This window comes from Talpa occidentalis, unplaced genomic scaffold, assembly GCF_014898055.3.
Source record: "Talpa occidentalis isolate TD23 unplaced genomic scaffold, MPIMG_talOcc4v2.1 talOcc4.15, whole genome shotgun sequence".
NCBI lineage: Eukaryota > Metazoa > Chordata > Mammalia > Eulipotyphla > Talpidae > Talpa > Talpa occidentalis.
Window position 1 is genome coordinate 36,110,681 of NW_023601543.1, and position 11,754 is coordinate 36,122,434.

Consider the following 11,754-nt stretch of genomic DNA (forward strand, 5'->3'; position numbering starts at 1 on the left):
TTTAGTGGTTGCCATCTGACAACACTTATCAAAATTATGCTACATCATTGTATCTTAATCTTTTTTTATTACTGTTTTCCCCTCGCCACAAGAAACACTTTAGACATCTGTTTCCTAATGTCCCCACCATTAAAATTTAACACCACAAATACACTGTATAACCATGTTATGTAGCTCTTTAGAGGGCCACAAACCATTGTAATATTTAACATTACTCCACCTACCTCCCCAAGAACCAATGTTCATGCTCTTGGGGGGTGATACTGTTCCTGCTGAAAAAGCAAGTGCTAAATAGATATGTTAAAAACAAACAAAAGTGAGGTCTTTATAAACAACACTGATATTTTAAAGGAAACAAATTATAAGTTTCAGTCCACCATTACTTTTTCATTTCTTTCATAATAATTTTCAAAGGTGAGAATTTTTCATGAAATGTCTAAGCCTAAGGAATCAAAGATTTTTGAACATATTATAGAACTGATTTATATTTCAGATAATGGCAAACTACTAAAGCAAAATGGAAGCAACACAGTCATTTGAAAGAAGTTTTTCTTCATTTTAAATGAATTTCAGAAAATGCTGGTATGTGATTGAATTGTGTGTGGTTGACAGTTCATTTAAGGATTTACAAGTTCTTAGAACATTTATTCTTATGAAGATGTAATTAGTATGCAATAGATATATTTATTTTTTGACCTATGAGGTCAAACACAGGGAAGATGTTTTAAGCAATTTTTTTTTTCCTCAGTGAAAAGGAAAATAGCTTTTTTGCCTTACATATAAAACATGAGTTTTCTTTCAACTTAGAATACCTGTTGCTGCTTCACTGACTGAATGAATACTAAGGAAATATTTGGTAACATTTTTAATTTCTAATATAGTAAAATATGGGCACATGACTGAGAAATAACAATCTGAGGCAACATTTTAATCATTGATCATCCAGTCTTAAGGAGTTATATGGGCTGCACGCAGTTCTGTGGAATCTGAGTGAGCTACCTATCTTTGGGTTATATATTCTGTTTTATGTTTTTCACAATGTTCATCCTTCAGTGGATGCTGAATAACTGCTGATCTCAATCTTTAGCATAACACTTACCTATGATGTGTTGACTTAATTTCCCCAGAAGTGTTTGGAGATGCCACAGATTAAAATGAGCACTAGGTAAATTACTTCTTCTGCACCTCTGTGCAGGACTATTTCTTCATGGGGAAGAGTAAAACTTTTTTTTACAGACAATTCTCTACTGGTTTCTCACATTTCTGCTCATTTTGTGAACACAGGCATTGATGGCCTTTGTTCTGGATTACCTTTTCAAGGAAAGTTTTATAGTGAAAATCCTTGAAAAACATAGTGCTCCATTCCAGAGAGTGCAGGCTTGTTTCATCTAGAGACAAATTATATCTCCACCTCCCAGGCAGGATTGCTTTTAGGCCATTACAAAAGATTTGGGTTCCCTACACTTGGATTCCTCTACAGGGACACAAAACCCAGTATGTGCATACCATCCACTTGGCGATCACCATGGCACCACAACAGGGAGGCGGGAGAGGACAAGGGAAAGCAATACCAACATAAAGCTCAAACTATTTGCTGTCCATGAATAATAAAATTTGTCTCTCAAACAGGAATCTTGTGTATTCTACGAGTATCCATGAAATTTACAGCAGAGCAACTTGTTGATGTGCAAATACGGTAAAAAATCTGACCTTTCACTATTTTTTGAAAATACCCTGAGCTCAATTTCCTTTATTTTTTTTTAAGATTTATTTATTTATGCATACAAGAACTATAGTACAATACAGAGGTGTTGGGTGTGAGAGGATTCACCAGAGACAGAGTGGGGAACAGAACAGGCAGAAGTACTGAAATACACTGCTGAGGGGAGCAGCGGGCGAGTCAGGAGAGGCCTGCTGCGCCATGTGGGTATTTCCCTGGCTGGGGATCGAACTCGTGCTGCAGTGGCTGCAGACAGCTTCGTAATGCTGAGACTTAACCCTTTGAGCCACCAGTGAGGCCCCTGAGCTCTCTTTCCTTTTACCAAACATTAGTAATTAGAATATCCCTTATTCTTCTAGGACCTAAACACCTAATGCCTCGGAACTTCCTTTTATCTAAGACCGACTCCAGTTCATTCTCAAGAATTACTAAAATAAAGCCAATATACAAGGGCAGTTGGTTGGCAAAAATGTAACCCCAAAATTATAAAAACAAAAAAAGATAAGAAATAACGACTTTATTCTTTCAGCTTTCTTGAATACTCAGTTTTATAATTAAGGCTTTCTGAAAAAGCTGAGCTGACCAAAGTAAAAGAAGTTGCCATTAATCAGTCAGCATAAAATGACCCAAAGGAATAAAAAAAATTGTACTGAGACAGGGAACCTACAACATGAGAAAATACTTATGTAGTTTAAATAATTTTTAAAAATAAAACTGTTCTCTAGCAGCTTGAAGAGTTGGGTGAAATTTCATGGAAGAAATAGGGCTTATGATAAGCCTCTGAAAACATTATAATAAAAAGGGTGAACAATGACTGGTTTAAAGACACTAAAAAAATTATTAAGTCCTAGTGCATGCACATGTGCTCACTTGCTCACTCTGTGTGTGTGTGTGTGCGCATGCGTATGCATGTAAAGACTTATAAATATTACAATTCACAGATCGTAAGTGTACAGTTTGATGAGACTTGATAAGTTCATATACCCATATAACCACCACCACAATTAAGATAATGAATATTTCCACCACCCCAGAAAGTTACTTCTTGCTCCTATCAATTAGAGGCAACCTCTTCTTTGATTTCTATTATCATTCACTCTGCCTGTTCATACCATATAATTTCAAGAAGGTAAAAAGAATCAAGGTCATTTTGAATCAGTGTAGCTACCTGAAATCAAATATGCATGGTGCGCATGATAAAATCATGAGGAGAGCAACAGAGTTGGAAGAAACAGAATTACAGTTGGATACATAAGATCAGAGAAAATTTCTAAAGGGCCCTAGGTACCAAAGTTTGACTATATATACTTCAATGAACTCTAAGACGTCATTGGTTGATCTTCAACAAGACAATGATATGATAAAGGTGACATTTAAGAATAGTCTCACAATAGGGAAGATAATTACAATATAAGATCACATTAAGAAGCAAGAAAAATCTCAAACAATTTGATTCTACACCTAAAGCAATTTGAAAAATAGGAACAAACAAGACCCAACATTAACAGAAGGAAAGGAATAATAAAGATTAGAACAGAAATGAACTAAATACTGAAAAGACTATACAAAAGATTAACAAAACTAAGAATTGATACTTTGAGAAGATAAAATAGATAAGCCACTTGTTAGGTTAACAAAGAAAAGAGAAAATATTAATAAACAGAATTAGAAAGAGGAGGGATTACAACAGATGGCATAGAAATACAAAGGATCACAGGAAATTATTATGAGCAATTATATGTCAATAAGTTCAAAAACCTTGAAGAAACAGACATATTTCTAGATCAATTTAGTTTACCAAAACTAAACCAGGAAGAAATAGAAGAGTTGAATAAAGTGATCACAAGCATGGAAATTGAAATAGTAATAAAATTCAACAGCAAAAACTAAACAACTCAATAAACAATTGGGCAGAAGATCTGAACAATTCACCAAAGAGCTTATCCAGAAGGCAAATACATAATGGCTTCTTCAAAGGGAGATGTAGGTTAAAACCAAAAGTCACATATCTCATACCTGTGATAAGGAAGAATCTTATTATACTGTTGTTGGCGATTTAAGCTAATGCAGCCATTTTGGGTAGTGATCTAGATTTATCTTAAAAACCTGAAAATAGTAATCCTGTATGATCTAGCAATTCCACTCCTGGGCATTTAGCCAAAGAACATGAAACCATCAACTCAAAAAACAACATACTCTTACTCTACAATGTTTATTATAGCCTGATTTATAATATATAGGACATAGAATCAAACTAAATGGTCATCAATTGATGACTAGATCAAGAAGATGTAGCATATCCACACTGTGGGATACAAATCAGCCATAAGAAAAGATGAAATATTTCCATCTAGAGTAAAATGCAAGGAGTTTGAGGGAATTATGTGTAGCAAAGCAAGTCAGAATGACAAAGACAAATTTTGGACACTTACATAAAGGATGATTCCACAAAGTAAAATAATTATAAAAACTAATGGACATTAATAAATGAAGTGAGTTTTCTGAGGTTAAGAATGAAGGGGAGACAACCTTTTGCTGTCTCCAGGAAACACATTTAGCTACAAAAGATAAAAATAGGCTCAAAGTCAAAGGATGGAAAACAATCCTACAAGCAAATGGGCCAAAAAAGAAAGCAGGAACAGCTATACTTATATCAGATAAAACAGACTTCAAACTCAAAAAAATAAAAAGAGACCCCAATGGTCACTACATTATGATTAAGGGGTCAACACTTCAAGAAGAAATAACACTCATTAACATATACTCACCAAACGAAAGAGCACCAAAATATATCAGACAACTGTTGTCCTCTCTGAAAACAGACATCAGAGAAAACACATATGTAGTGGGAGACTTCAACACACCACTATCAACAATGGATAGATCAACAAGACAAAAAATAAGTAAAGAAACTAAAGCTCTAAATAAGGACCTAGAGCATTTGGGCTTAACAGACATCTATAGAACACTAAACCCACAAAAAACGGAGTACACATTTTTCTCAAGCGCACACGGATCATTCTCCAGGATCGATCACATACTGGGGCACAAGACAAACATCAACAGATACACCAAGATTGAAATCATACCAACCATCTTTCTGACCACGAAGGCATCAAACTAGAAATAATCATAAAAAGAAGGCAAGGAACTATCCTACCTCATGGAGATTAAAAGCCACACTACTGGAAGACCACTGGACTAACGAGGAGATCAAAGAAGAAATTAAAAAAATTTTTTGAATTGAACGACAAGGAGGACACCAATATCCTAAATGTATGGGATGCAGCAAAAGCAGTAATAAGAGGAAAATATATAGCAATAGAAGCTCACATCAAAAAACAAGAAAGAACTCAAAGAAACAACCTAATCTCGAAGCTCAAAGATCTAGAAAAAGAACAACAAAAAAAACCCAAAACCAGTAGAAGAAAAGAAATAATAAAAACCAAAGCAGAAATAAATGAAATTGAAACTAAAAAACAATCCAAAAGATCAATGAAACCAAGAGCTGGTTCTTTGAAAAAATAAATAAAATAGACAAAACCCTAGCCAGGCTCACAAAGGAAAAAAGGGAGAAAGCACAAATACACAGGATCATAAATGAAAGAGGAGAAATCACAACGGACACAGCAGAAATCAAAAGAATAATCAGTAACTACTATGAACAGTTATATGGAAACAAGTTCAACAATCTAGAGGAGATGGACAAATTCCTACAACTCTACAATCACCCAAAGCTAGATAAAGAAGAAATAGAACACCTAAACAGACCAATTACAAGCAGCGAAATTGAAATGGTAATCAAAAACCTCCCCAAAAACAAAAGCCCAGGACCTGATGGATTTACAAATGAATTCTACCAAACATTCAGAGACGAATTAGTGCCTATCCTTCACAAACTCTTCCAAAAAATTGAGAAGGAAGGGACAATACCAAACACGTTCTATGAAGCCAATATTACACTAATACCAAAACCGAATAAGGACAACACAAAAAAGGAAAACTATAGGCCAATCTCCCTAATGAACACTGATGCAAAAATCCTCAATAAAATTTTAGCTATCAGAATCCAACAATGTATCCATAAGATAATTCACCACGACCAAGTTGGATTCATTCCAGGGGCACAAGGATGGTTTAACATCCGAAAATCAATCAACGTTATCCAACACATCAACAAAAAGAAATATAAAAACCATATGATAATATCAATAGATGCTGAGAAAGCTTTCAACAAAGTGCAACACCCATTCATGATAAAAGCCCTTGAAATTCTTGGGATACAAGGAACATACCTCAACATCATAAAGGCCATCTATGACAAGCCAACAGCCAGTATCATTCTCAATGGTGAAAAGCTGAAAGCAATTCCATTAAGATCTGGAACAAGACAAGATGTCCACTCTCACCACTGCTTTTCAATATAATACTGGAAGTCCTAGCCAGAGCAATAAAACAAGAGAAAGACATCCAAGGAATCCAAATAGGAAAAGAAGAAGTCAAACTATCACTATTTGCAGATGATATGATAATATACATAGAGAACCCCAAAATCTCCACAGAAAAACTAATTCAACTCATCAATCAATTCAGTAAAGTGGCAGGATACAAAATCAACACGCAAAAGTCAGTAGCCTTCCTATACACAAACAATAAATCTGAAGAAGAAGAAATCAAAAAAAACATCCCTTTTATTATCGAAACAAAAAAATCAAATATTTGGGAATAAATCTAACAAAAGACGTAAAGGACCTATACAAAGAAAACTATAAAACACTGTTAAAAGAAATAGAAGAAGACACAAAGAAATGGAAAGACATCCTCTGCTCATGGATTGGAAGAATAAACATTATTAAAATGGCCATCCTACCAAAAGCAATATACAGATTCAATGCTATTCCAATCAAAATCTCAATGGCATTCTTCAAAGAAATAGAACAATTATTGATGAAATTCATATGGAATCACCAAAAACCCCGAATAGCCAAAGCTCTACTGAAAAAAAAAAGAAGGAAATGGAGGCATCACACTCCCAGACTTCAATCTATACTACAAAGCCATAATCATCAAAACTGCATGGTATTGGAACAAGAACAGACATACAGACCAATGGAATGGAATAGAAAATCCAGAAATAAACCCACAGATTTATGGTCAACTAATCTTTGACAAAGGAGCAAAGACTATGCATTGGAGCAAAGAAAGTTTGTTCAATAAATGGTGCTGGGAAAACTGGGTCGCTACATGCAAAAGAATGAAGCTTGACCACTACCTCACACCATACACAAAAATCAACTCAAAATGGATTAAAGAACTAGACATAAGACCTGAAACATAAATCCATAGAAGGAAATATAGGTGAACACTATGGGATTTGCACATCAAAGACATCTTTACAGACACATCACCCAAAGCAGTGATAGTGAAGACAAAGATAAACAGCTGGGACTACATCAAATTAAAGAGCTTCTGCACAGTAAAAGAGACAATAACAAAAACAAAGAGAAACCCCACCATTGGGAGAACATTTTTGCACCCAACACTAATGATAAAGGACTGATCACAAAAATCTGCAAAGAGCTGATGAGACTCAACAACAACAAAGAAAATAATCCAGTCAAAAAATGGGCAGAAGAGCTAAAAAGAAACTTCTCTGAGAGGAAATGCAAATGGCCAACAGACATATGAAAAAATGTTCAACATCACTTGTAATCAGGGAAATGCAAATCAAAACTACCATGAGATACCATCTCACACCAGTGAGAATGGCACATATTAAAAAAACTAGCAACATCAAATGTTGGCGAGGATGTGGAGAAAAAGGAACTCTTCTGCACTGTTGGTGGGAGTGCAAACTGGTCCAACCACTATGGAGAGCTGTGTGGAGATTTCTGGACCTACTAAACATAGAGCTTCCACAGGATCCAGCAATTCCACTCCTAGGTATTTACCCAAAGGACACAGAAACATCAATTCCAAAGAGCACCTGCACTCCTATGTTTATAGCAGCACTGTTACAATAGCTAAGCTTTGGAAACAGCCCAAATGCCCAAAAATAGATGACTGGATCAAGAAGATGTGGTACATATATACCATGGAATATTACTCAGCATTCAAAAAATATAACACATGCAATTTGCAGCAACATGGATGGCGCTGGAAGGGATCATGCTCAGCGAAATAAGCCAAAAAGAAAAAGAAAAATACCGGATGGTCTCACTCATAGCAGGAATCTAGAAAACTTAAATAAGGGACCAGGAAAATGAGTAACTATAAGAAAATGAAAATGAAAATCAACAAAAAACTATGAACCAGAGACACTTTTTGGGGGGTGGGGGCGGGAGGGGAAGGATTGGGGTCAGAATGGGGCGTTTGCAATTGTATGGGGGAATATAAAAATAAAATTTATTATTAAAAAAAAAAAGAATGAAGGGGAGAGAAAAAGGGTCAAAGGGGTTTGTGGTGGGGAAATATAATTAAATTTCACTGAATTAAAAGAAATCCAACCAGGAACTTTGCAAATGAAAAATATCAAGAAGAAAACCATGCCACAGCAATATGAAAAGTGGGTCAGAAAGTGAGAGAAATTAATTATATGAAAAATACAAATTATGTCTTAGTAACAAATATTTATTGTGCACATAGCACTGGGCAAATTTGGATGGTTAATTTTGGAATTATTGGTGAAAGAATAAATAGAAAAATAAAGTTGGTTTTGTGAGGAAATAATGAGCAGTACTAAATGGAAGTTGACAGCATAAGAAGGCAGTGATAAATGGAACACAAGAAAAATCAGTGTTAGATTCAATTTTTTCCACACTATCTTTTATGATCCAGATTAAGACCATGCTAGAAGATATATGAATTTGTAGATGAAACAAAATTAGAAGACTGCTTACTTATCAAAGAAGAGGGATATAAAATCCCTTCTCTAGAATCTAAAAAACAAAGACCAAGGGTTGACAAATAGCTGTTATAATACAATATGGAGCAATATGAGGTAATATGGTAAAAATAACATATTATGCTATGAGATTTTAACATCTATTGGTAAGAGTACTAGTAATGCCATAAATAAGTCAGAAACAAAAGAAATCTAACTACTTGGCACTGTATCAACAGGTTGTACAATGACAAAAAATATGAACAATTTGTATTGCAGTCCACAAGCATCTGGAAAGTCTCCGTTAAGAGATTTGTTACTTTGCAGTTTAATTGTGAATGAGTGAAGAATAGAGATAAAGGTAACATGGAAAACTAACAGATGGTAACAAATATAATAGTCTATGAAATTATATATGGCCATGGAAATTATCTAAGAAAAATCAAAATATTATTCCAAAGAGAGAAAATGAGGCCATAAATATAAAGTCCTATGGAAAATAATGAAGGCAGACGGTTAAAAGAAGAAAATTTTTCAAAGGGAAAGAGGACATCGGAGCTTAGAAGAAATCACCAGAAACCATGGGATGAGCTAGGGGCAGTGTAGTAATTAAGCAGTAGTTGAAAAATTTGTAAAACAAAACAGAAAAACATTATGTTCCCAGGTTGAGGTCATGCACAGTGGTATATACCAAAAAGCAAAATTAATCTCAGAGCAATTAGAGTTAAAACTATAGGGGGAAATGTTGATTACAGAGTTCTTTCATTCTATTATCTCATTTCCTTGCCAGAACAGGTAATTAACAGTTTCCTACAGTGAGGTAAATCATCAGATCCCAGATAAACTTCATAGTGAAATTACACTCTTCCTTAACAGTTTAAATTTAAGGTTAATGTTTTAGGTACAATTTGTCATGGAATAATACTATAAGAAGGCCATAGATAACCAGATATTTCACTTCAATGTGATAAATAGTGAAGAATTATGTGATTATTCCCCCATATCTACATGCTAGGTGCTACCTAAAAATTTGTGAGGAGACCTGAATTAGTGAGATAAGTTTTTCTAATGTATTTTCACTTAAAGTGAACGTTAAATGAGGAACTTTACACAAATGAATTGATTTCTAATGGTAGAGTTTCAGTGAAGGAAATTTTTTTTTAACCACAGGCACCTTTTGGCAGTTGGCCTAAGGTAAGATAGCTTAATAGCAAATGTTAGTTAAGAAATAATGTTTATGCATATTCGTTTTTTTCTAGTTGCCTATATCCTAGAAGCCTGGAAGAAGAAAATTAGCATTCTATAAATAAACAAATACCCAATAAACCTGAATGTTAACACAAGAAAACCATTGTTGATGCCTCTGGTAAAGTATCTCACATTCACTATTTTAAATAATTAATATTTCAAAGAGACCTTCGGAATACTTTGTGTGTCTTATCAGAATCAATCATTTACTAAGGGCATGGAACACTTGTGAAAGGAAAACTAAGCAAAGACAAATTTGGAAAAAGTTCAAAACCATCCATTCAAAATCATCCACCAAGTAAACCAAAGTTATTTTCTTAAATGACAAAGATGTTTTGTGAATTAGGAATCTTAGTATCTACCACCTATTGACAGCTTACTGTATATCCCAGACCCTATCCTAAGATATTTACTCTGAATCCCCACGTCAACCTATTTTCCAGGTAAAGAAACTGAAGCCAATTTAAGTAAAGTAACAGTTTAAGGTCACATAGCTGGAAGGTGACAGAAACCAAAAAGAAACTCAGGAAGTTTGTCTGTGGAGCACAGGTTGACATATTAAATCCCTGGAGGTAAAATTGGAGCCTACTACCTGGTTTTGTATAGCCCTATACTGAGAATGGTTTTCACATTTTAAATGGCTTTTTAAAAATAAAGAATAATATTTTGTTACATGAAAATTCCACAGAATTGAAATTTCTGTCTAAAGTTTTATTAGAAGATAGCTATGCTCATTCATTATGCACTGTCTATGGTTGCTTTAGTGTTAATAGGAGCAGAGTTGATTAGTTGCAATACTTACCTTTTGAACCACAAAACCTAACATACTATCTGACTGTTTCCATAAAAAGTTTTCCAACTTCTATTTTATAGTATACACTGTCAATATTGATGTCATGTTAGGTACAGATGCTTGTGGAGTTCACAAACTGTCAATGAGATGCTGAAGGTCCTTGACAACTGCTGGAATCAGTAGAACAATGCCTCACTGCCCACTGAAGGTGGGAAATAACATGAGCAATCAAAGTAAGTAAGAGGACCAAAGTCAAGAAGGAGACATTATAATGAAATAACAATTTTACATACATTTCTATCTGCACAGTTGAATCCTTGAAGACAAGATTCAAATGAGCAGTTCCAAAAAGAGAGGACTTTTTTTTTCAAAGGTATGTGGGAGATCTGCTTTCTAAGCTTTGATTTCCTGAGAACTAGCCCGATTGACATGGAATAAATTCAGCTCCTTTACAGAAGACCTAGCTCCTCATTTACAATTTCAAATGGATTGACATATCCAAATACAACACCATGTAAAAAGCCTAACCAACCTCTTAAAAAATACAAACACAAGCCTAGTAGACTAGAAGAGAAGGGAAGGTATACGTTCAGTTTCTAGAGTTCCAACATGAAGTCAATTGTACTTGTATCTTTCTCAGTGCCTAGCACAGGCAAAAGGTTAGCGTGGCATGGAAGCTGTTTTTCAAGAACGGACATCATAAGACTGCAGTCAGGAAGTTTTAACAAATATCACATACTACGGCAGTAATGGCAGCCCACCACCAAATATAAAAATGCTGTAAAGGAAACATTTTGAGGAAACTGGTACTTTTAAAATTGCTGATGCTCAGGGTACAGGATACAAGTGGAGAATTCATCAGTTGCTATCCCAGCTTTTGAATTGTAGTGATCTTCTTTGCTTACCAGATTCTATGGTGTGTCAACTCTGAAGTCGTTTCTACACAACTATGGAAAAGCAGTAACATCTTCATTCCACTTTTTGTACAAGAACTTAAATGTTGTTATATCTTGTGTGTGTGTGTGTTGGGGTGGGGGGGCTGTTAACCACCTTTTTTGTTGTTGTTGTTGAATGCTTAGAGAGTGCATATTGCTGCGAACTTATTTGTCC

General features: G+C 34.8%; 1 long non-coding RNA gene across 1 annotated transcript; it reads left to right on the plus strand.

The window, feature by feature from the left end:
* Positions 1 to 518: 518 nt before the first annotated feature.
* On the plus strand, positions 519 to 9,941 carry LOC129145869 (uncharacterized). Its single transcript, XR_008551990.1, has 3 exons — positions 519 to 582; positions 1,630 to 1,696; positions 9,863 to 9,941. It is a non-coding gene; the product is annotated as an uncharacterized LOC129145869 (long non-coding RNA).
* Positions 9,942 to 11,754: the final 1,813 nt, after the last annotated feature.